The sequence below is a fragment of the Taudactylus pleione genome, unplaced genomic scaffold (genome assembly GCF_031769625.1).
Source record: "Taudactylus pleione unplaced genomic scaffold, aTauple2 ptg001085l, whole genome shotgun sequence".
In the NCBI taxonomy this organism is placed as follows: domain Eukaryota; kingdom Metazoa; phylum Chordata; class Amphibia; order Anura; family Myobatrachidae; genus Taudactylus; species Taudactylus pleione.
In genome coordinates, this window is record NW_028285486.1 from 634,076 (window position 1) to 657,027 (window position 22,952).

Genomic DNA, 22,952 nt, shown 5'->3' on the forward strand with positions numbered 1-22,952 from the left:
TATGGCAGACAGGGGAGGGGGTGTGTATTGTGTACAGTATGGCAGATAGGGGAGGGGGTGTGTATTGTGTACAGTATGGCAGACAGGGGAGGGGGTGTGTATTGTGTACAGTATGGCAGATAGGGGAGGGGATGTGTATTGTGTACAGTATGGCAGACAGGGGAGGGGGTGTGTATTGTGTACAGTCTGACAGATAGGGGAGGGGGTGAATGAATGATGATCTGATTAGTGTGTAATAGAATCCTCTCGCACAGGATGACTCACCGGGTGCGGGATCCCGATGAGTCAAAATGCCGACAACTTCAAACAGTAAGTATTAGGATTAGGGCTAGGCTGCGTGCAGGGAAGGTTAGGGTGCTGGATGGGATGATTAGGGTTAGGCGGGGGGAGGGGTTAGGGTCTGCTTTACAATACTTACAATTGCCAGGATTTTCATTTTCATTGTGATGCAGTACCCAGTTGATGATTGAGCCATGGGAGGGGGGTGAGTGAGGTGCTGAGAAGTGTGCATATGAATTAACTCTATTATCTCTCTGTCATGACTCACAATGGAGCCGTGCGCGGGCGTGCGTGTGTGCACATGCGTGTGTGAATGAATAATGTGCTGATCCGTGGGTGAAGGAATGAGGTCTACTATCTCTCGTAGTTGATAATGAAGTCAAGGGGACTGAATGAAGTGCTGAGGATGTGAAGGAATTAACCATATATCCCATTATCACGGCTACACAGTTGATGAATAAACAAGAGAATATATACTGTGTGTGAAGGAATGAATTCTATCCCACTCTCTCCAATTGACAGGGGAGAAAAAGAGTGGAGATTATGGGTGAATGAATGAACTGAACTAGCTCTCTCGCAGATGATGATGGAGTAATGGGGATGGGGAGGGGGTGTGTATGAATGCCGTTAATTTTTATGTGACGGATGGGACCCTTTTCCCCCTCTCTCAGAGCTCGTGATTGAGACGGGAAGACAGGAGGTTGAATAAATGAACAAGGTACTGATTAGTGTGTTAAGGAAAGAACCCTATCCTGCTCCATCACAGTTGACCATGAAGTGTGAGGAGGTTGTTAGTTAATGAGATGCTGATCAATGGGTGACGGAATGAATTCAATCATATGTCTCACAGCTGACCAATATTATATCGGGGGGGGGTGTTATCCAACAAGGTGCTGCTCGGTAGATGAATGCTGTCTTCTTCCTCTCACAGCAGATGATGGTGCCCTTGGAATGGGGTGGGGGGTGGATGAATGAGGTGCTGATCTCTCTCTCTCTCTCACACAGTAGATGATGGTGCCCTTGGAATGGGGGGGGGGTGGATGAATGAGGTGCTGATCTCTCTCTCTCTCACAGTAGATGATGGTGCCCTTGGAATGGGATGTGGGGTGGATGAATGAGGTACTGATCTCTCTCTCTCACAGTAGATGATGGTGCCATTGGAATTGGGTGGGGGGGTGGATAAATGAGGTGCTGATCTCTCTCTCTCACAGTAGATGATGGTGCCCTTGGAATGGGGTGGGGGGGTGGATGAATGAGGTGCTGCTCTCTCTCTCTCACAGTAGATGATGGTGCCCTTGGAATGGGGTGGGGGGTGGATGAATGAGGTGCTGATCTCTCTCTCCCAGTAGATGATGGTGCCCTTGGAATGGGGGGGGGGGATGAATGAGGTGCTGATCCCTCTCTCTCTCTCTCACAGTAGATGATGGTGCCCTTGGAATGGGGTGGGGGGGTGGATGAATGAGGTGCTGATCCCTCTCTCTCTCTCTCTCTCTCTCTCTCTCTCTCACAGTAGATGATGGTGCCCTTGGAATGGGGTGGGGGGTGGATGAATGAGGTGCTGATCTCTCTCTCTCACAGTAGATGATGGTGCCCTTGGAATGGGGTGGGGGTGGATGAATGAGGTGCTGATCTCTCTCTCTCTCTCTCTCTCTCTCTATCTCTCTCTCTCTCTCTCTCACAGTAGATGATGTTGCCCTTGGAATGGGGTGGGGGGTGGATGAATGAGATGCTGATCTCTCTCTCTCACAGTAGATGATGTTGCCCTTGGAATGGGGTGGGGGGGTGGATGAATGAGGTGCTGATCTCTCTCTCTCTCACAGTAGATGATGGTGCCCTTGGAATGGGGTGTGGGGGGGGTGGATGAATGAGGTGCTGATCTCTCTCTCTCTCACAGTAGATGATGGTGCCCTTGGAATGGGGTGGGGGGTGGATAAATGAGGATGATCTCTCTCTCTCTCACAGAAGATGATGGTGCCCTTGGAATGGGGTGGGGGGGGTGGATGAATGAGGTGCTGACCTCTCTCTCTCTCTCTCTCTCTCTCTCACAGTAGATGATGGTGCCCTTGGAATGGGGTGGGGGGGATGAATGAGGTGCTGATCTCTCTCTCTCACAGTAGATGATGGTGCCCTTGGAATGGAGTGGGGCGGAGGATGAATGAGGTGCTGATCACTCTCTCTCTCACAGTAGATGATGGTGCCCTTGGAATGAGGGGGGGGGTGGATGAATGAGGCCCTGATCTCTCTCTCTCTCTCTCTCTCTCTCTCTCTCTCTCTCTCTCTCTCACAGTAGATGATGGTGCCCTTGGAATGGGGTGGGGGGAGGATGAATGAGGTGCTGATCACTCTCTCTCTCACAGTAGATGATGGTGCCCTTGGAATGAGGTGGGGGGGAGGATGAATAAGGTGCTGATCTCTCTCTCTCTCACAGTAGATGATGGTGCCCTTGGAATGGGGTGGGGGGGTGGATGAATGAGGTGCTGATCTCTCTCACAGTAGATGATGGTGCCCTTGGAATGGGGTGGGGGGGTGGATGAATGAGGTGCTGATCTCTCTCTCTCACAGTAGATGATGGTGCCCTTGGAATGGGGTGGGGGGGGATGAATGAGGTGCTGATCTCTCTCTCTCACAGTAGATGATGGTGCCCTTGGAATGGGGTGGGGGGGAGGATGAATAAGGTGCTGATCTCTCTCTCTCTCACAGTAGATGATGTTGCCCTTGGAATGGGGTGGGGGAGTGGATGAATGAGGTGCTGATCTCTCTCACAGTAGATGATGGTGCCCTTGGAATGGGGTGGGGGGGTGGATGAATGAGGTGCTGATCTCTCTCTCACAGTAGATGATGGTGCCCTTGGAATGGGGTGGGGGGGTGGATGAATGAGGTGCTGATCTCTCTCACAGTAGATGATGGTGCCCTTGGAATGGGGTGGGGGGGGTGGATGAATGAGGTGCTGATCTCTCTCTCTCTCTCTCTCTCTCACAATAGATGATGGTGCCCTTGGAATGGGGTGGGGGGGGATGAATGAGGTGCTGATCTCTCTCTCTCACAGTAGATGATGGTGCCCTTGGAATGGGGGGGGTGGATGAATGAGGTGCTGATCTCTCTCACAGTAGATGATGGTGCCCTTGGAATGGGGTGGGGGGGGTGGATGAATGAGGTGCTGATCTCTCTCTCACAGTAGATGATGGTTCCCTTGGAATGGGGTGGGGGGTTGATGAATGAGGCGCTGATCTCTCTCTCTCTCACAGTAGATGATGGTGCCCTTGGAATGGGGGGGGTGGATGAATGAGGTCCTGATCACTCTCTCTCACAGTAGATGATGGTGCCCTTGGAATGGAGTGGGGGGGTGGATGAATGAGGTGCTGATCTCTCTCTCTCTCTCTCTCTCACAGTAGATGATGGTGCCCTTGGAATGGGGGGGGTGGATGAATGAGGTGCTGATCTCTCTCTCTCACAGTAGATGATGGTGCCCTTGGAATGGAGTGGGGGGGTGGATGAATGAGGTGCTGATCTCTCTCTCTCTCTCTCTCTCTCTCTCTCTCTCTCTCTCTCACAGTAGATGATGGTGCCCTTGGAATGGGGGGGGTGGAAGAATGAGGTGCTGATCTCTCTCTCACAGTAGATGATGGTGCCCTTGGAATGGGGGGGGGTGGATGAATGAGGTGCAGATCTCTCTCACAGTAGATGATGGTGCCCTTGGAATGGGGTGGGGGGTGGATGAATGAGGTGCTGATCTCTCTCTCTCTCACAGTAGATGATGGTGCCCTTGGAATGGGGGGGGGTGGATGAATGAGGTGCAGATCTCTCTCACAGTAGATGATGGTGCCCTTGGAATGGAGTGGGGGGGGTGGATGAATGAGGTGCTGATCTCTCTCTCTCACAGTAGATGATGGTGCCCTTGGAATGGAGTGGGGGGGGTGAATGAATGAGGTGCAGATCTCTCTCACAGTAGATGATGGTTCCCTTGGAATGTGGTGGGGGGGTGGATGAATGAGGTGCTGATCTCTCTCTCACAGTAGATGATGGTGCCCTTTGAATGGGGGGGGTGGATGAATGAGGTGCTGATCTCTCTCACAGTAGATGATGGTGCACTTGGAATGGGGTGGGGGGGATGAATGAGGTGCTGATCTCTCTCTCACAGTAGATGATGGTGCCCTTGGTATGGGGTGGGGGGGTGGATGAATGAGGTGCTGATCTCTCTCTCTCACAGTAGATGATGGTGCTCTTGGAATGGGGTGGGGGGGTGGATGAATGAGGTGCTGATTCTCTCTCACAGTAGATGATGGTGCCCTTGGAATGGGGTGGGGGGGGTGGATGAATGAGGTGCTGATCTCTCTCACAGTAGATGATGGTGCCCTTGGAATGGGATGGTGGGGGATGAATGAGGTGCTGATCTCTCTCTCTCTCACAGTAGATGATGGTTCCCTTGGAATGGGGTGGGGGGGGATGAATGAGGTGCTGATCTCTCTCTCTGACAGTAGATGATGGTGCTCTTGGAATGGGGTGGGGGGGTGAATGAATGAGGTGCTGATTCTCTCTCACAGTAGATGATGGTGCCCTTGGAATGGGATGGGGGGGTGGATGAATGAGGTGCTGATCTCTCTCACAGTAGATTATGGTGCCCTTGGAATGGGGTGGGGGGGGATGAATGAGGTTCTGATCTCTCTCTCTCTCACAGTAGATGATGGTTCCCTTGGAATGGGGTGGGGGGGATGAATGAGGTGCTGATCTCTCTCTCTCACAGTAGATGGTGCCCTTGTAATGAGGTGGGGGGGTGGATGAATGAGGTGCTGATCTCTCTCTCTCACAGCAGACGATGGTGCCCTTGGAATGGGGGAGGGTGGTGGATGAATGAGGTGCTGATCTCTCTCTCACAATAGATGATGGTGCCCTTGGAATGGGGTGGGGGGGATGAATGAGGTGCTGATCTCTCTCTCTCACAGTAGATGATGGTGCCCTTGGAATGGGGTGGGGGGATGAATGAGGTGCTGATCTCTCTCTCTCACAGTAGATGAAGGTGCCCTTTGAATGGGGGGGGGTGGATGAATGAGGTGCTGATCTCTCTCACAGTAGATGATGGTGCACTTGAAATGGGGTGGGGGGGGATGAATGAGGTGCTGATCTCTCTCTCTCACAGTAGATGATGGTGCCCTTGGTATGGGGTGGGGGGGGTGGATGAATGAGGTGCTGATCTCTCTCTCTCACAGTAGATGATGGTGCTCTTGGAATGGGGTGGGGGGGTGGATGAATGAGGTGCTGATTCTCTCTCACAGTAGACGATGGAGCCCTTGGAATGGGGTGGGGGGTTGGATGAATGAGGTGCTGATCTCTCTCACAGTAGATGATGGTGCCCTTGGAATGGGGTGGGGGGGGTGAATGAGGTGCTGATCTCTCTCTCTCACAGTAGATGATGGTGCCCTTGGTATGGGGTGGGGGGGGTGGATGAATGAGGTGCTGATCTCTCTCACAGTAGATGATGGTGCTCTTGGAATGGGGTGGGGGGGTGGATGAATGAGGTGCTGATCTCTCTCTCTCTCTCTCACAGTAGATGATGGTTCCCTTGGAATGGGGTGGGGGTGATGAATGAGGTGCTGATCTCTCTCTCTCACAGTAGATGATGGTGCCCTTGTAATGGGGTGGGGGGTGGATGAATGAGGTGCTGATCTCTCTCTCTCACAGCAGACGATGGTGCCCTTGGAATGGGGGAGGGTGGTGGATGAATGAGGTGCTGATCTCTCTCTCACAATAGATGATGGTGCCCTTGGAATGGGGTGGGGGGGATGAATGAGGTGCTGATCTCTCTCTCTCACAGTAGATGATGGTGCCCTTGGAATGGGGTGGGGGGATGAATGAGGTGCTGATCTCTCTCTCTCACAGTAGATGATGGTGCCCTTGGAATGGGGTGGGGGGGAGGATGAATGAGGTGCTGATCTCTCTCTCACAATAGATGATGGTGCCCTTGGAATGGGGTGGGGGGATGAATGAGGTGCTGATCTCTCTCTCTCACAGTAGATGATGGTGCCCTTGGAATGGGGTGGGGGGTGGATGAATGAAGTGCTGATCTCTCTCTGTCACAGTAGATGATGGTTCCCTTAGAATGGGGTGGGGGGTGGATGAATGAGGTGCTGATCTCTCTCACAGTAGATGATGGTGCCCTTGGAATGGGGTGGGGGGTGGATGAATGAGGTGCTGATCTCTCTCTGTCTCACAGTAGATGATGGTGCCCTTGGAATGGGGTGGGGGGTGGATGAATGAGGTGCTGATCTCTCTCTCTCTCACAGCAGACGATGGTGCAGATGAGGAAGAGGAGAAGATACAGAACGGGAAGGACAGAGGTGAGTTACATACTTACGGCCCTGAAGGACCTTTGGAAAATGATGGCATTGGTTCCTGCGTCCGGGTGGTCAGACTCACATACTTCATGGTCTGTCCATTCCCTCGGTAGGAAAGCAGCACAGATAAATGGGGTTTCTCACTTTTTAGTTATTTTATACAGAGTTTAGTTCTCAGTATATGACAGATTCCCAGTTCTGTATGTAATTCCCAGTATCTTTGTGCTGTAGCAAATCTATAATAAAAGGCCATGCTATAACCCGCACGTAAACTGGGCACAAACCACTGTAAGAATAAAGGCAGAGGAAGGCAGCGCATTGCGTCCCACGTGCAGAGCTCCTGCGGATCTGGGTCTCGTGTACGCCGGGCACACGTCTCCTGCACACCCGTGCCCATGTTGTAAACCGTTTTGTTTTATGTACAACAAACACCGCGAATTGAACTCCTAACACCAAACCCCTTATAATACAGCAAAAAAGCTCAGTGTGTGCCCGAGCCCCAATCCATGTCAGCAAATAGCCAATCACAAGTGGTACATTAGTGCTGGCACCCGTCATCATCATCATTTGTACCTGACCACACTCATATAATGTGTCTATGCTATTGTTTCCCACTGCGCACGTGGTCCCCATTCTGTGACCGCACCCGCAGTGTACTCCACCCATCCAAATGGGTGCAAACGCATATGCCTCTTCCCTGGGCATGCCCACTGCAATACATGCGATAACGCCAAATGGCGCAGTACTCCTCGCTTCCAGGATCGCTCATTAGTTGCCGGCAATATTCTTCCTGTGTCATTAGTGAGGGGTGTGTGACCTTATATCATCCTCTGCCTTCCAGGATAAATGTCCTGCACGGAAGAACAAGGTGATCCAAGTAAGTGTCTGTTCCGTGGGCCGCCCACATGTCCTGTCCGTGACGCTGCCCCAGACGTGAGTGTAACACCCTGCTCTTCCCCACAGGCTCAGCGATTCCTCCTATATCCATCCAAACGCAGCATCTGACCAGCCACAGCCAGCAGAGAGACGAGCAGCGAGGGGGACCTTGTTAGTGCATGCTCGGTTCTCCATGTAACATACAACATGCGTGTTACTGGGCCATGTGTCATCATGTCTTGCAGAAGCTGGAAGGAGTGAGTGTTAGTGTGCTTGTCATGGGTACAGAGGCCTGGGACACTGTGATCGCACTGACACGGACATGCGCTGTATGTACTGAGCGACGCAGGAAGGCGGTACATTTCATGGTCCGAAGTTTACAAATTAATAAATGTGTCTGTCTGTCAAGTCTCTGTGTGCTGCGTCTTACGCCGGTCCATGACCGTGACGGGACACGTGTGTGTGTGCACCCTGGAAGGCATATAACATGTTTCCGTCTTCTCACCAGACAAAGGCAGTCTTATGTCACATGTGTTCATGATGTCATCAGGCGGTAGTAGCCATGTTTCACAAGGTCTGCAGGTAGTAGCTGTCATGTGACGTTATATGATGACATCAGGCAGTAGCAGTCATGTTTAATGACGTTGACATCATGACTATCGATCTTCTGGTGTCGACATTGTCACTGTCTACATGGTTTCTGTATCCCTGTATGATGTCATTAGGCAGTAGTATTCATGTTTCAAGATGCCTTCAGACAGTAACAGTCAAGTAGAATGATGTCTTCTGGGAGTAGCAGTCATGTGACATGTATGATGTCATCAGGCAGCAGCAGTCATGTGACACGTAGCAGATACCCGTCTGTCTCTATAAGACGGAATTGTCTGGTCTATGAGCTCTGCGAGGCTGATGCAGAGCTGGGAAGAAACTGAGCATAAATTACCCCAAATAAAAAAAGTGCAGGGAAACACCAGCGTATACCACCCACATGCAGAGCGGCTTATGCTCCTGCCCGGAAACGCCAGCGTATACCACCCACATGCAGAGCGGCTTATGCTCCTGCCCGGAAACGCCAGCGTATACCACCCACATGCAGAGCGGCTTATGCTCCTGCCCGGAAACACCAGCGTATACCACCCACATGCAGAGCGGCTTATGCTCCTGCCCGGAAACACCAGCGTATACCACCCACATGCAGAGCGGCTTATGCTCCTGCCCGGAAACGCCAGCGTATACCATCCACATGCAGAGCGGCTTATGCTCCTGCTCTCCTTGTGTCCCGGCAGGTGCGGTAGATACGCCTTTTAATGGCGTACAGGCTCCTACATTGTGGTTTGCATGGGCGGCATTTTGGCGGCGCGCTTTTACTGAACGTTTGCTATGGGAGAACGCCCCCTTCCTACACAGTTCCCCCTCTCCGATCCTCAGGTTCGATGTGTGCAAAATTGAATAGCATTTCCCTGCAAGGTGCGGGTAATTAGCCACAGGGTAAACCCTGCAATTAATTGGATTCCCCCTTGGAATAATGAGTTGTACAAATCACAAACAACAGAAGTGTTTGAGACAAGAGTCTACATCCCATCAGAGTTACAGTCCAGGAATCTGACATGGTCCCAAGTGGCTGTGTGATGTGTATAGTAATGATATAGTCTGGCTGTCATGATAAGACCGATGCCCAGCACTCACCATATAATGACCTTTACCCTGCTTTATAGAGCGCTTGTGAGGCTTACAGGTTCCCCGGGGGCAGGGACAGAGGTTTACATTTGTGGGCCCCACAGCCCAATGTACTAAATTAGTGGCCAGAAATTCCCATACACACATAGGGCCAGGCTCTATCTGTGCATATGGGAGTTACGCCCCTGCCTGCAGTGCCCATGCCAAAATATCTGACCTCCTCCCAACAGGCTATGTAACTAAAGCGTTACCTAAAGACACTGTGACGCATTTCGTATACTACCCATAGGATATCTTAGGTTATGGGCAAACATATGCAATAATATACCATATATATTCATATAATATAGCTAATTGCACAAGGTGATCACCTGTAGTATTTGCAGCAGTAGGTCCATATCATAGTGTTCTATTCACACTGTAATTGTAACTCCCATTTAGGACCTTTCCTCAATGCTATATCTGTAAAGAAGAAAACAAGGGGGAACAAATGATGAAGCATGTTTGGAAAGAAATTCTCTATACTGAAAGTTTAAAAATTTGTAAATATATTTAAAGTATAATACACATATAACAAGCCTTTAACAAGTGGTCTGCGGCTCCTGCCTCCTGATGGCGTTTCACTAGGTAGTTCCAATCCAAGACCGGATTTCATTCAGAAAGATTCTACCGTCTTCAATAACTCCATCACATGCAACACCTTTCGTTCTCGGCAATGACTTAATCATGAAGCCATTTCTGATTGCGAAACGCGTTGGATTTGGGAATACAGAGATCTCCGGGAAAAAAAAATTCAGTCCGATTCATCCAACGTGAAAGAGGCAGCTGAAATGTATCTATGAGGCGGCACACATTGCCGATATCTTAGTATGCAAACAGCACTGGTTTTCCACATATCATGACGCATCCACTTAAGACCTGCAATGGAAACTTTATTACATAAAAGAAACATACACCCTGTTGTCAATTACTTCAGTTCTATCTGCATCAAACCATCAGGCAGTGCCACCAATACTAAAAATCAATGGATGTCCTGCACTTTGATTGTCATATGCTCCATTTTTACTGCCAATGGATTGGGAAAACAAGTCGGTGTGGTGGTAACTGGTTTGTATGGGATGATAATGGGATTGTGAGAACTAGCATTGATATGGTGTGCAGGTCACTGGCTTGTATGGTGCGATTGGCAGAACTAGCTGGTGTTATGGTGTGCTGGTCACTGGCTCTTATGGTGGGAATGGGAGAACTAGCTGGTGATATGGTATGCTGGTCACTGGCTTGTATGGGGGAATAATGGCATTGGGAAAACTAACCAGTGATATGGTATGCTGGTCAGACTTGTATGGGATGATAATGGCATTGGGAAAACTAGCTGGTGATATTGTATGCTGGTCACAGACTTGTATGGGATGGTAATGGCATTGGGAAAACTAGCTGGTGATATGGTATGCTGGTCACAGACTTGTATGGGATGATAATAGCATTGGGAACACTAGCTGGTGATATGGTATGCTGGTCACTGACTTGTATGGGATGATAATGGCATTGGGAAAACTAGCTGGTGATATGGTATGCTGGTCTTTTTCCTGTATGGGGGGATAATGGCATTGGGAGAACTAACCGGTGATATGGTATGCTGGTTACTGTCTTGTATGGGGTGATAATGGCATTGGGAGAAGTAACCAGTGATATGGTATGCTGGTGACTGGTTGGTATGGAATGATAATGTGAATGGGAGAACTAGCCAGTGATATGGTGTGCTGGTCACTGTCATGTATGGGATACTTTGATTGAGAGATCTAACTGGTGTGCTGGTCATTGACGTGTATGGTGGGATTGGCAGAACTAGCCAGTGATATGGTGTGTTGGTCACAGACTTGTATGGGATGATAATGGCAATGGGAAAACTAGCTGGTGGTATGGTATGCTGGTCACTGACTTGTATGGGGTGATAATGGCATTAGAAGAGCTAACCGGTGATATGGTATGCTGGTCACTTTCCTGTATGGGTTGATAGTGACATTAGGAAAACTAGCTGGTGGTATGGCAAGCTCGTCACTGTCTTGTATGGGATGATAATGGCATTGGGAGAACTAACCGGTGATATGGTATGCTGGTCACTTTCCTGTATGGGATAATGGCATTGGGAAAACTAGCTGGTGATATGGTATGCTGGTCACAGACTTGTATGGGATGATAATGGCATTGGGAAAACTAGCTGGTGATTTGGTATGCTGGTCACTGACTTGTATGGGATGATAATGGCATTGGGAAAACTAGCTGGTGATATGGTATGCTGGTCACTGACTTGTATGGGATGATAATGGCATTGGGAGAACTAACCAGTGATATGGTATGCTGGTCACTTTCCTGTATGGGATGATAATGGCATTGGGAAAACTAGCTGGTGATATGGTATGCTGGTCACTGACTTGTATGGGATGATAATGGCATTGGGAAAACTAGCTGGTGATATGGTATGCTGGTCACTGACTTGTATGGGATGAGGTTGAGATTGGGAGAACTGGCTTTTGATATGTTTTGATATGGTATACTGGATACTGACGTGTATGGGCCTGTGGTGGGGTTGGGAGAACTAGCTGGTGATATGGGTGTTGGTCATTGGTTTGTATGGGATGATAATGGGATTGCATTTACTAAGTGGTTACTAGTATGAATGAAATGTCACCTGTGATCCACAGTGGAAGGGACTGGCATGGAGCTGCTCAGGGCAGCAGGGGAGGAGACTGTGGCATGGAGCTGCTCAGGGCAGCAGGGGAGGGGATTGTGGCATGGAGCTGCTCAGGGCAGCAGGGGAGGGGACTGTGGCATGGAGCTGCTCAGGGCGGCAGGGAAGGGGACTGTGGCATGGAGCTGCTCAGGGCAGCAGGGGAGGGGATTGTGGCATGGAGATGCTCAGGGCAGCAGGGGAGGGGACTGTGGCATGGAGCTGCTCAGGGCAGCAGGGGAGGGGACTGTGGCATGGAGCTGCTCAGGGCAGCAGGGGAGGGGACTGTGGCATGGAGCTGCTCAGGGCAGCAGAGAAGGGTACTGTGGCATGGAGCTGCTCAGGGCAGCAGGGGAGGGGACTGTGGCATGGAGCTGCTGAGAGCAGCAGGGGAAGGGTCTGTGGCATGGAGCTGCTCAGGGCAGCAGGGGAGGGGACTGTGGCATGGAGCTGCTGAGAGCAGCAGGGGAAGGGTCTGTGGCATGGAGCTGCTCAGGGCAGCAGGGGAGGGGACTGTGGCATGGAGCTGCTCAGGGCAGCAGGGGAGGGGACTGTGGCCAGACATGCCCGCAGCTATCAGGCACTTCTATTCGCCCCTACCCAAGCAGGAATGCTTGTAAATAAATAAAAGGAATTATATTATTATCCCTTCCAGCAAAGCCAGACATATATAATTATTATTACACTGGTGGTGATCTTCCACCCCTCAGTTATCTGGCAGCTTGTGATAGTGACATGTAAGGTGTGCATTTCAGAGATTTTGGTCATATTGCGTGAAATAATCCTGGTGCACATACAGAAGTTGCGCCTGCAGCCCGGGCCAGCCTCTCTGTGAGTAATATTGTAGATGGGGGATGTGTGAGACACTGCGCAGTTCATTTGTTCATCTCTTGTAAACTAAAAGTCCTTCATATGTTGGAACTTGGAAGCAAACCTTGAACCTTTTAAGCCATGTCATCTGCCACATAACTGAATAAATGACTTTCATTGTGACAAAGCCACTCTGCTTTCCTTCTTCTTTCTTTGCCACCTGTAGATTTGTCATCATTCTTCAGGTTCCCTGGGGGTGACGAGTGGTCTTGGTGGCATGTGTTAGTCACTGGGACATCTCCTTGAGGTCAGAAAAGAACATTTGCCAGGTGAGCTGTAGTACAATCTCCCTGAGAGTAAATATACTGTATACAGAGCCCGAGGATAAGGTATCTATTGCCCTGCCAGGACAAGGTATCTTCTAGAGAATATATATTCTGTGTTGTAATAATGGAAACATATTCAACCATAGGGTCTGGAAGGGTTGGCTATAGTACATACTGTACGTACATTGTAGAGGTTTCATCAAATAATGAGCAGGTATGAATGGTATCTAGCAGAATTGCTGGTAGACCGGGGTCCACTCTACCATGGCTAACAGGTAAACCTGTCATCTGCTCTGTAGTCACAGCTTTGTGTCCAGGCCCTCAGAAGATCATTCCCAGCCAGGTAAGCTTCATCTCACTACTAAGAGACCAGGAACATAACATGCGTGTGTCCTCCAAGCTCATGCAGGAATACCACAACGATCCACGTCCAGAATATGTATCTGTGTCCATATGTCTTCCACGTATCTCAGGAGTCCTGACCAATGTCCCAATCCAGGTGAAGAATACAAATACAGCAATTAATCACAATTATTAGATTACTAAGGCATGATGATGCAATAGACGTATCTACGTGATATAGAATGGGAAAATCCCAGCTGTGGGAGAGGTGGAGATGACCAACAGCCATTTATCATCTTTAGGACATTGTCACTCGGGGACACCAGAGGTCTTTTGCTGCATCTTACATTGTGGGAGAAAAACACTGTAATTATATAGTAATATAGTGCTGTACTCTGCCACTCACTTCCCAGCAATGGACACAAGTTCTGACCTAACTGTACAAGGGGTTGTCTCTGTGTCCTACCATGTACCAAATAACCCCCCACCCATTACCTGGAGCCAGTAGCCTCTATCCCAGGGAATTACATATAAATACAAATAATGTTGAAGCGCTTGTTTGAAAAAGAACAATAGATACTATGAAAACAATTTAATAAAAACAATAGACATAATACAATTAATAACAGAAACGTGGTATGCAGTGTTCTTGAATAAAACGTATTGACTCACAATGTCAGTGCAGGATATATAGCTCTCTATAAAGTGGGACAGTGCACGGATGATTAGAGAGGATTTAATCCTTATGCCGGGATTTTAGAGCAGTGGTAAATGTGTACCATACACAGGTATAGCAATGCTAACTGTCCTGTTACCCGTGGTAGTATGGATGTAGTCCAAAAACACTGGACGTCTCAAATGAGCTGAGAACTGGTATGTCCTCCAGAATGTGTAGGTAAGACAGTTCGTCCAAGATAAAAATGATTAACTATGTAACCAGCCATACCCGTTATGGCACAATATCTGTAATACACACACACTCACCCCAGATGGTCCTGGGCGGGGTGCAGCACTTCACCATCCAGCAACAAGGGTGCAAACTCTCTGTGTGTGTGTGTGATGGGCGCTCTACCGCCTGTCAGCGGGAACGTCAGCCTAATCAAGGCGGCTAGCAGGAATTCCGTCTCAATGTCACGGTTCAGTGGCTGCCTGAGGGTCTGTGATAATCCGGCTGTATAGCAACCACCTGTTCCCGGGGGGCTCGGTGCTGGGTGGGTGCACGGCTGGTGCAGAGTTCCGAGGGTTCAATAGAGAGACGGCAATCTCATGAACTTGAGCAATGTAAGTCCAGTGCACAATTTATCCAACAGAGCTATTGTAGTATTCCTTTCCTTGACTATTACATATTACTTGGAACCAGTAGGCTTCACCCCAGGACAGTACATGTTACCTGAAGCCAGGAAACTCTACCTCGAAACAACGCTCATTACTTAAAAGCTGTAGCCTCTGCCCCACGACATCCCATGTTACTTGAAGCCAGTAGCCTATGCCACATTACCTAAAGTAAATAACCTCTACCCCGCGATATTCCTTTTTACCGGAAGCTAGTAGCCTCTACCCCAGGACATCCCACATTAACTGAAGCCAGTATCCTCCACCCCAGGACATCCCACATTAATTGAAGCCAGTATCCTCCACCCCAGGACATCCCACATTAACTGAAGCCAGTATCCTCCACCCCAGGACATCCCACATTAACTGAAGCCAGTATCCTCCACCCCAGGACATCCCACATTACAGTATCTGCGCCTTTATCCCAAGATATCCCATGTTACCTGAAGGCAGTAGCCTCTACCTCAGGATATCCCGCATTACAGTATCTGAAGCACCTATGCCAGGACGGGTTGGGTATGATATCCCAGCAGCTAAATAGCCGTCGGGTGAAATACCGACGCCGGATGCCCAATCATGAGAGATCTCGACAGGGGCATAACAGTATAATAACCCTACCCCTCTCCCCCCCAACCCTCCCTTGGTGATGCCTAACCCTAACCTCCCTGGGGGGTGCTTAACACTAACTCTCCCCCCGGTGGTGCCTAACCCCCCCTCCTTGCAGCCTAACCCTAAGTACCCCCGGGGATGCCTAACCCTCAATCGGGAAGCTGTCAAGGTTCCGGCATCAGGATCTAGACAGTTGTCGGGATTTCGACGCCTATCTTTAGTCCCAAGTTGGGATTTCGATAGACGGCTTCCCGGCCGTTGGTATTTCAACTACATCCCACCAGGACCCCCATGTTTCCTTACAGCAGTGTCCTCCACTCCAGGCCAATCATACATGACAGTATCTGTAGCCAGTTGTACCTACCACCACTACAACACCTTGTTACCTTACAGCTCTATCCTCCGCCCCAGGACATCCCGCGTTACAGGAAGACGAACTCTGCGCTTCACTGTGCTGTAGGGTTGGAATTCATCACTTTTATCCTGAACTGGGTGGAAGTGCAGCAGCTGCTGCTTTCTGACAAGCAGCGCTGGAGGAGGGGCTACTGACCAGATACAATTGCTACGCTATAAGGGCAACATATAAAAATGTGGTTGCTCCAACCATGAAAATGCCCTTGCAACCATTAGTTCCACAAACATCGTCAGTGATTTAATTGTAAAGGCATTTCTCATGGCATCAGCGGGAGGTAAGGCGGCTGTGTAATGTGGCGGCAGCTGGTTCCTCGGCTCCAGCATTACACACAGGAGATAGATGTAGCCCTGCTCTAAGAATAGCTTCTGGGCCAGAAATAACATTGCAGACAATGAGCAGTTGTGATGTCCTTAAATACACTGCAGTGTAACTCTGTGCATTATAGACCCTGCTACATCACAGCCGGGGAGATTTATCACGTGTTACCTATAGCAACCAATCAGACTAGCTATTATTGTATAGACCATTGGTAGCCTTCAGATGTTCCACAATCAGAGGACTCTCTATAAATGGGACACATTATGTAACATGTAACCTTTATTGGATATATAATAAGAGATTTGAATTACACATAAATCATAAAAAAACAAAGTGCACGCCGTGTACATACCCCCCCCTCTAGGATATAGTCCTAGTAGTAGGGGCGGATTGGTCCCTGGAGAAACCATGAATAGGGTAAAGGCGGTGTGACGCGGTCTAGGGAGAGAAATAAAGCACGATATATCGTCTTGTGCAGGGGTTCTCAAACTCGGTCCTCAGGACCCCACACAGGTCACATTTTCCAGGTCTCCTGGCAGGTGCACAGGTGTATTCATTACTGATTGACACGTTTTGAAAAGATCCACAGGTGGAGCAAATTATTTCACTTGAGATTCTGTGAGGAGACCTGGAAAACATGCACTGTTTGGGGTCCTGAGGACTGAGTTTGAGAACCTGTGATCTAGTGTGTAGCCAGCTTTAGGGGAGAGTAGACGCATAAGCACTTATGAAACAATAGTTTACCACCAGAGTATATGGCGGTAAGGGGAGGAGCACACCTCACGGGTGGCGCATACCACGTTAAGGTAACATGGCAGGAGAGGGACTGCCCCCACGAGTGCTGCTCAGACATCCCAGAGCGCCACCTTGTGGTACCAAGGGTTCCTGAGCCCGTTATAGAATGTACCAGATAAATGACAGCTATAATCTGATTGGTTGCTAGGGGCACCGTTCTCCCCCTGCGTGTGCTGTGCAGCCCCTCATCTATCCTTACTCCCTGCAGGGATCCAGGCGCCCCTGTGTGGGTCTGATCACAGGGACTGTATAGATGGGAGCTGCCTGTCCCTGCTCCTACAGTTCAGCTTCCATGAGGGAGGCAAAGTGAAACCTTTCACACAAGCTTGGCCGGGCAGATTGCTCACACATTCTTTGCTGTCGTTCCAAGTAGGTAATGGACTTGGCAAGTCAGACATGTGAGAGTCTCTTCGGCAGCGTGCCAGGACATTGTACTGACTGCTGGTGACGCCCTTCCTGGCTCTAGCTCAGTGCAGGCCATTATTCTGCTGGCACACTACTGTTCCTCCAGCCTCAGTGACTCAGCCCGCCTATTAGTGACTATGAGCTACTCTCACTCAGCCAGGGTCCAGCGCAGCCCCTGAGAGCTGAGCAGTGTTTCTCAAGCCCACTCCACATTGGAACCCTAACATGTTTTCCAGATCAAACAGGAGCACAGGTGTATTAATTGGACTACACAGGTGGTACTAAATATTACTGAGGATAACTTGAAAACATGCACTGTCAGGGTTCCATGAGGACCGTATTTGAGAAGCACTGTAATACAGTGCGGGGGAAAGGGAGGGGTCCTTTCTAATCCGTACTGCAGAACAGTGCATCACAAACCTGTCCCTCAGCCCCCGACCTCTTTCTATGAGTGCGCTGTGCCAGTGGGTGTGGTTTACACAATGGCGCAATAAATCACCACTATTACAGACTACGCATAATGTAGCAGTTCTGTGATCTTCATCCAACTAAATTACTGCTACATCTTACAAAGGAGATAAATGATCCCGTCTAGAGACCTGCCGCTGGAGCGATGCAATTGCGTGGTTATTTGGAGGTGCACCTAAGGTAAACGCAGCGCACAGTATAGCACATCTGCAGGAAGACACGCTTCAGGCATATCAAGGGATGCCCTTGCGGCCAATCCAATTAGCAGGGAAGGGGGCGAGTTTCCACTGCGATGGCGTAGTAACGCCAGCAACGGCACCACAACTGGCGGCCTGATCTCAGCCCGGACTCGAAAAAGTTTGTACGCAGCCCTGTGGGGCGTCAGACAAAAATATACCGGTACCGCAAGTGTACAGCCTCACTCGCACCATGAGTGAACTCGCGGCTGATTGGATTGACCTCTAAGATTATTACAATTTGGCCGCATCACAGAAACAATGTGATGATGATGATGACGGGATTAGTGCAGATAGTGAGATAATATGGAAAATAAATCAAATCCACACATTCCCACTGAACAGCGATCCTGGCACCAACAATGTTACCTACATGGACGCAATACACGGAGGGCCTGATTCAGCTAGGATCGCAAGTGCTAAGACGCACGCAGTCGGACGATTTTTGCAATCGCAGTGCGCGGACTAGCCACTGCGATCAGGAATGAGATTGCAGTGTGTACTCAGACCCATGGCAACGTGATTGACAGGAAGTGCCGTTCGGGGGTGGTAACGGGTGGTCAGCTGAACGCAGGCGTGCCAGTGCGTTCGCATGCCATTGCATGGGCGTGCATAAATTATCCACTTGCGATGCCTTCCACAGCTCGAGGCTTCATAGCGTGCGTGGCTGTCAGCAAGTCTTGAGTAAGGTCAGGGCTTGTGCAAGTGTGCGTATACTCTCGCGCACGCAGGGGGGGTTTCTGAGTACCCAGAAACCCTCCCTGACAGACTGGAGAGCAGGCACCATCTTCTTAAGCCCTGCTCCTTGCGGAAAAATGCCGCGATTTGCGAGTCAATTGGGAGGAGGCGGAGGCAATATGACGTGATTCCATTAGAATTGCACCATTTGGCTCCGCACCCTCCCAATTGACTCGCGAATCGCAGCATTTTGTCGCTAGGGGGAGAGGTCTAATGACATGTGCCAGCCTTCTAGGTCCCATCCTTATCAGGTCTACAACCCGCAGCTGCTGCAAGGTAAGTGTGACATACAGTAGGTGTGTGTGTAATGTATGTGTGTGACATACAGTAGGTGTGTGTGTGTGTAAGGTATGTGTGACATGTATGTGTGTGTGTAATGTATGTGTGACATACAGTAGGTGTGTGTGTGTAATGTATGTGTGACATACAGTAGGTGTGTGTGTGTGTAAGGTATGTGTGACATGTATGTGTGTGTGTAATGTATGTGTGACATACAGTAGGTGTGTGTGTGTAAGGTATGTGTGACATACAGTAGGTGTGTGTGTGTAAGGTATGTGTGACTTGTATGTGTATGTATTATACAGTATATATTTATATATGTGTGTGTGTGTGTGTGAGGTATGTGTGACGTGTGTGTGTGTATATATATATATATATATATATGTGTGTGTGTATATATATTAGGGGTGAGCGGGTTCGGATTTCTGAAATCCGAACCCCCCCGATCCGAGTCCGATCCGAATCAGGCTCGACTTTTCCCGCCTGACTCGGATCTGAAATCGAGGCAAAACGTCATCATCCCGCCTTCCGAGTCTCGCGGGTTTTGGATCCTATATAAGGTACCCACGTCGGCGCCATTTTCTCACTCGGCTGTGGACAGTGAAGAGGGAGGGTGGGAGTTAGGGCTGTGTAGTGTAGTGTAGTGTAGTGCTGCTGTTGTCCACTACTTCAAAGTCCATAGGGGCTGGCTGTGTTGTGCTGTGCTGCTGTTGTTAATAGGGGCTGTGTCCACTACTTCAAAGTCCATAGGGGCTGGCTGGACTGTGTTGTGCAGTCAGTTCTCCATAGGGGCTGTGTCCACTCCAAAGTCCTGTGCAGTGTCCCAGTCCTAAAGAGGTGCTGTAGTGTTGTCCAGGGGGTGCTCCCCCCAAGTGCTAAAAAAATAATATATTTTCTGTGTTTGTGAATTGTGTGTGCAGTAGCCGCACGTGCATCAACAAAGTAGTGCCAAGCGTGCGCCTGTGTCATAAGTAAAGGGCCGGCTGGCTTGACCGTTAAAGGGTGCTGTAACCCCCGAAAGTACACTCCAGTCCAAACCAAAAAAAAATTATTTTCTGTGTTTGTGAATTGTGTGCGCAGTAGCCGCACGTGCATCAACAAAGTAGTGCCAAGCGTGCGCCTGTGTCATAAGTAAAGGGCCGGCTGGCTTGACCGTTAAGGGTGCTGTAACCCCCGAAAGTACACTCCAGTCCAAACCAAAAAAAAAATTATTTTCTGTGTTTGTGAATTGTGTGCGCAGTAGCCGCACGTGCATCAACAAAGTAGTGCCAAGCGTGCGCCTGTGTCATAAGTAAAGGGCCGGCTGGCTTGACCGTTAAGGGTGCTGTAACCCCCGAAAGTACACTCCAGTCCAAACCAAAAAAAAAATTATTTTCTGTGTTTGTGAATTGTGTGCGCAGTAGCCGCACGTGCATCAACAAAGTAGTGCCAAGCGTGCGCCTGTGTCATAAGTAAAGGGCCGGCTGGCTTGACCGTTAAGGGTGCTGTAACCCCCGAAAGTACACTCCAGTCCAAACCAAAAAAAAAATTATTTTCTGTGTTTGTGAATTGTGTGCGCAGTAGCCGCACGTGCATCAACAAAGTAGTGCCAAGCGTGCGCCTGTGTCATAAGTAAAGGGCCGGCTGGCTTGACCGTTAAAGGGTGCTGTAACCCCCAAAGTACACTCCAGTCCAAACCAAAAAAAAAATTATTTTCTGTGTTTGTGAATTGTGTGCGCAGTAGCCGCACGTGCATCAACAAAGTAGTGCCAAGCGTGCGCCTGTGTCATAAGTAAAGGGCCGGCTGGCTTGACCGTTAAAGGGTGCTGTAACCCCCAAAGTACACTCCAGTCCAAACCAAAAAAAAAATTATTTTCTGTGTTTGTGAATTGTGTGCGCAGTAGCCGCACGTGCATCAACAAAGTAGTGCCAAGCGTGCGCCTATGTCATAAGTAAAGGGCCGGCTGGCTTGACCGTTAAGGGTGCTGTAACCCCCGAAAGTACACTCCAGTCCAAACCAAAAAAAAAATTATTTTCTGTGTTTGTGAATTGTGTGCGCAGTAGCCGCACGTGCATCAACAAAGTAGTGCCAAGCGTGCGCCTGTGTCATAAGTAAAGGGCCGGCTGGCTTGACCGTTAAAGGGTGCTGTAACCCCCAAAGTACACTCCAGTCCAAACCAAAAAAAAAATTATTTTCTGTGTTTGTGAATTGTGTGCGCAGTAGCCGCACGTGCATCAACAAAGTAGTGCCAAGCGTGCGCCTGTGTCATAAGTAAAGGGCCGGCTGGCTTGACCGTTAAAGGGTGCTGTAACCCCCGAAAGTACACTCCAGTCCAAACCAAAAAAAAATTATTTTCTGTGTTTGTGAATTGTGTGCGCAGTAGCCGCACGTGCATCAACATAGTAGTGCCAAGCGTGCGCCTGTGTCATAAGTAAAGGGCCGGCTGGTTTGACCGTTAAAGGGTGCTGTAACCCCCGAAAGTACACTCCAGTCCAAACCAAAAAAAAATTATTTTCTGTGTTTGTGAATTGTGTGCGCAGTAGCCGCACGTGCATCAACAAAGTAGTGCCAAGCGTGCGCCTGTGTCATAAGTAAAGGGCCGGCTGGCTTGACCGTTAAAGGGTGCTGTAACCCACAAAGTACACTCCAGTCCAAACCAAAAAAAAAATTATTTTCTGTGTTTAGCCGCACGTATATATCAAATCGATATAACATAAATGGAGGACCAAACTTTCTCCGATAAAAATAAAATAGAGAAAGATCAAGAACCACTTCCTCCTAGTGCTGAAGCTGCTGCCACTAGTCATGACATAGACGATAACATGCCATCAACGTCGTCTGCCAAGGCCGATGCCCAATGTCATAGTAGAGGGCACATACAATCCCAAATGGCAAAGTTCAGGAAAATGACCTTGAAAAAGACATTTAAATCAGCTGAAGAGAAACGTAAACTTGCCAATATGCCATTTACGACACGGAGTGGCAAGGAACGGCTAAGGTCGATCCCTAGTATGTTCATGACTAGTGGTTCAGCTTCACATGACGATGGAAGCCCTCCTCCCACTAAAAAAATCAAAAGAGTTAAGCTGGCAAAAGCACAGCGAAGAACTGTGCTTTCTAAGAAGATATCACAAATCCCCAAGGAGAGTCCAAGTGTGGTGGTGGTTGCGATGCCTGACCTTCCCAGCACTGGACGGGAAGAGGTGGCTCTTTCCACCATTTGCATGCCCCCTGCAAGTGCTGAAAGGAGCACCCACAGTCCACTTGCTGATATGCAAATTGAAGATGTCACTGTTGAAGTACAACAGGATGAGGATACTGGTGTAGCTGGCGCTGAGGAGGAAGTTGGCGAGGAGGATTCTGATGGTGATGTGGTTTGTTTAAATCAGGCTCCGGGGGAGACAGTTGTTGTCCGTGGGATGAAAAAGCCCATCACGGTCATGCCTGGGCAGAAGACCAAACATTCCACCTCTTTGGTCTGGCAATATTTCTATCCAAATCCGGACAACAACTGTCTTGCCATATGTACCATATGTAAAGGTGAAATAAGTAGGGGTAGGGACGTCAACCACCTAGGAACATCCTCCCTTATACGGCACCTGCAGCGCGTTCATAAAAAGTTACTGTCAAGTTCAGAAACTTTGGCTAAGACCGTAAGCAGTCCAGGGACACCTAAATCCCGTTGTCCTGTTGTATCCAAGCACCTGCAAACCACACCGTCAACTCCCTCCTCGTCAATTTCCTCCTTAGTCAGGATCGGAAGTAGTCCTGCAGACCATGTCACTGGCATGACTGACTCTCCTATCCGGGATTCCTCTGGAGGATCCTGCATTGCTACGCCTACTGCTGCCGCTGCTGCTGTTGCTGCTGCTGGGAGTCGTTCATCAACCCAGAGAGGAAGTAGGAACACCACTACTTTTACTAAACAATTGACCCTCCAACAGTCCTTAGCGAGGAGGATGAAGTACGACAGCAGTCATCCTGAAGCAAAACGTATAACTGAGGCCTTG

At 49.3% G+C, this 22,952-nt stretch overlaps 1 long non-coding RNA gene across 1 annotated transcript; it reads left to right on the forward strand.

The window, feature by feature from the left end:
• The first annotated feature begins 269 nt into the window (after positions 1-269).
• On the forward strand, positions 270-7,880 carry LOC148453826 (uncharacterized). The gene is made up of 4 exons (XR_015874865.1): positions 270-309; positions 6,558-6,611; positions 7,450-7,485; positions 7,572-7,880. It is a non-coding gene; the product is annotated as an uncharacterized LOC148453826 (long non-coding RNA).
• Positions 7,881-22,952: the final 15,072 nt, after the last annotated feature.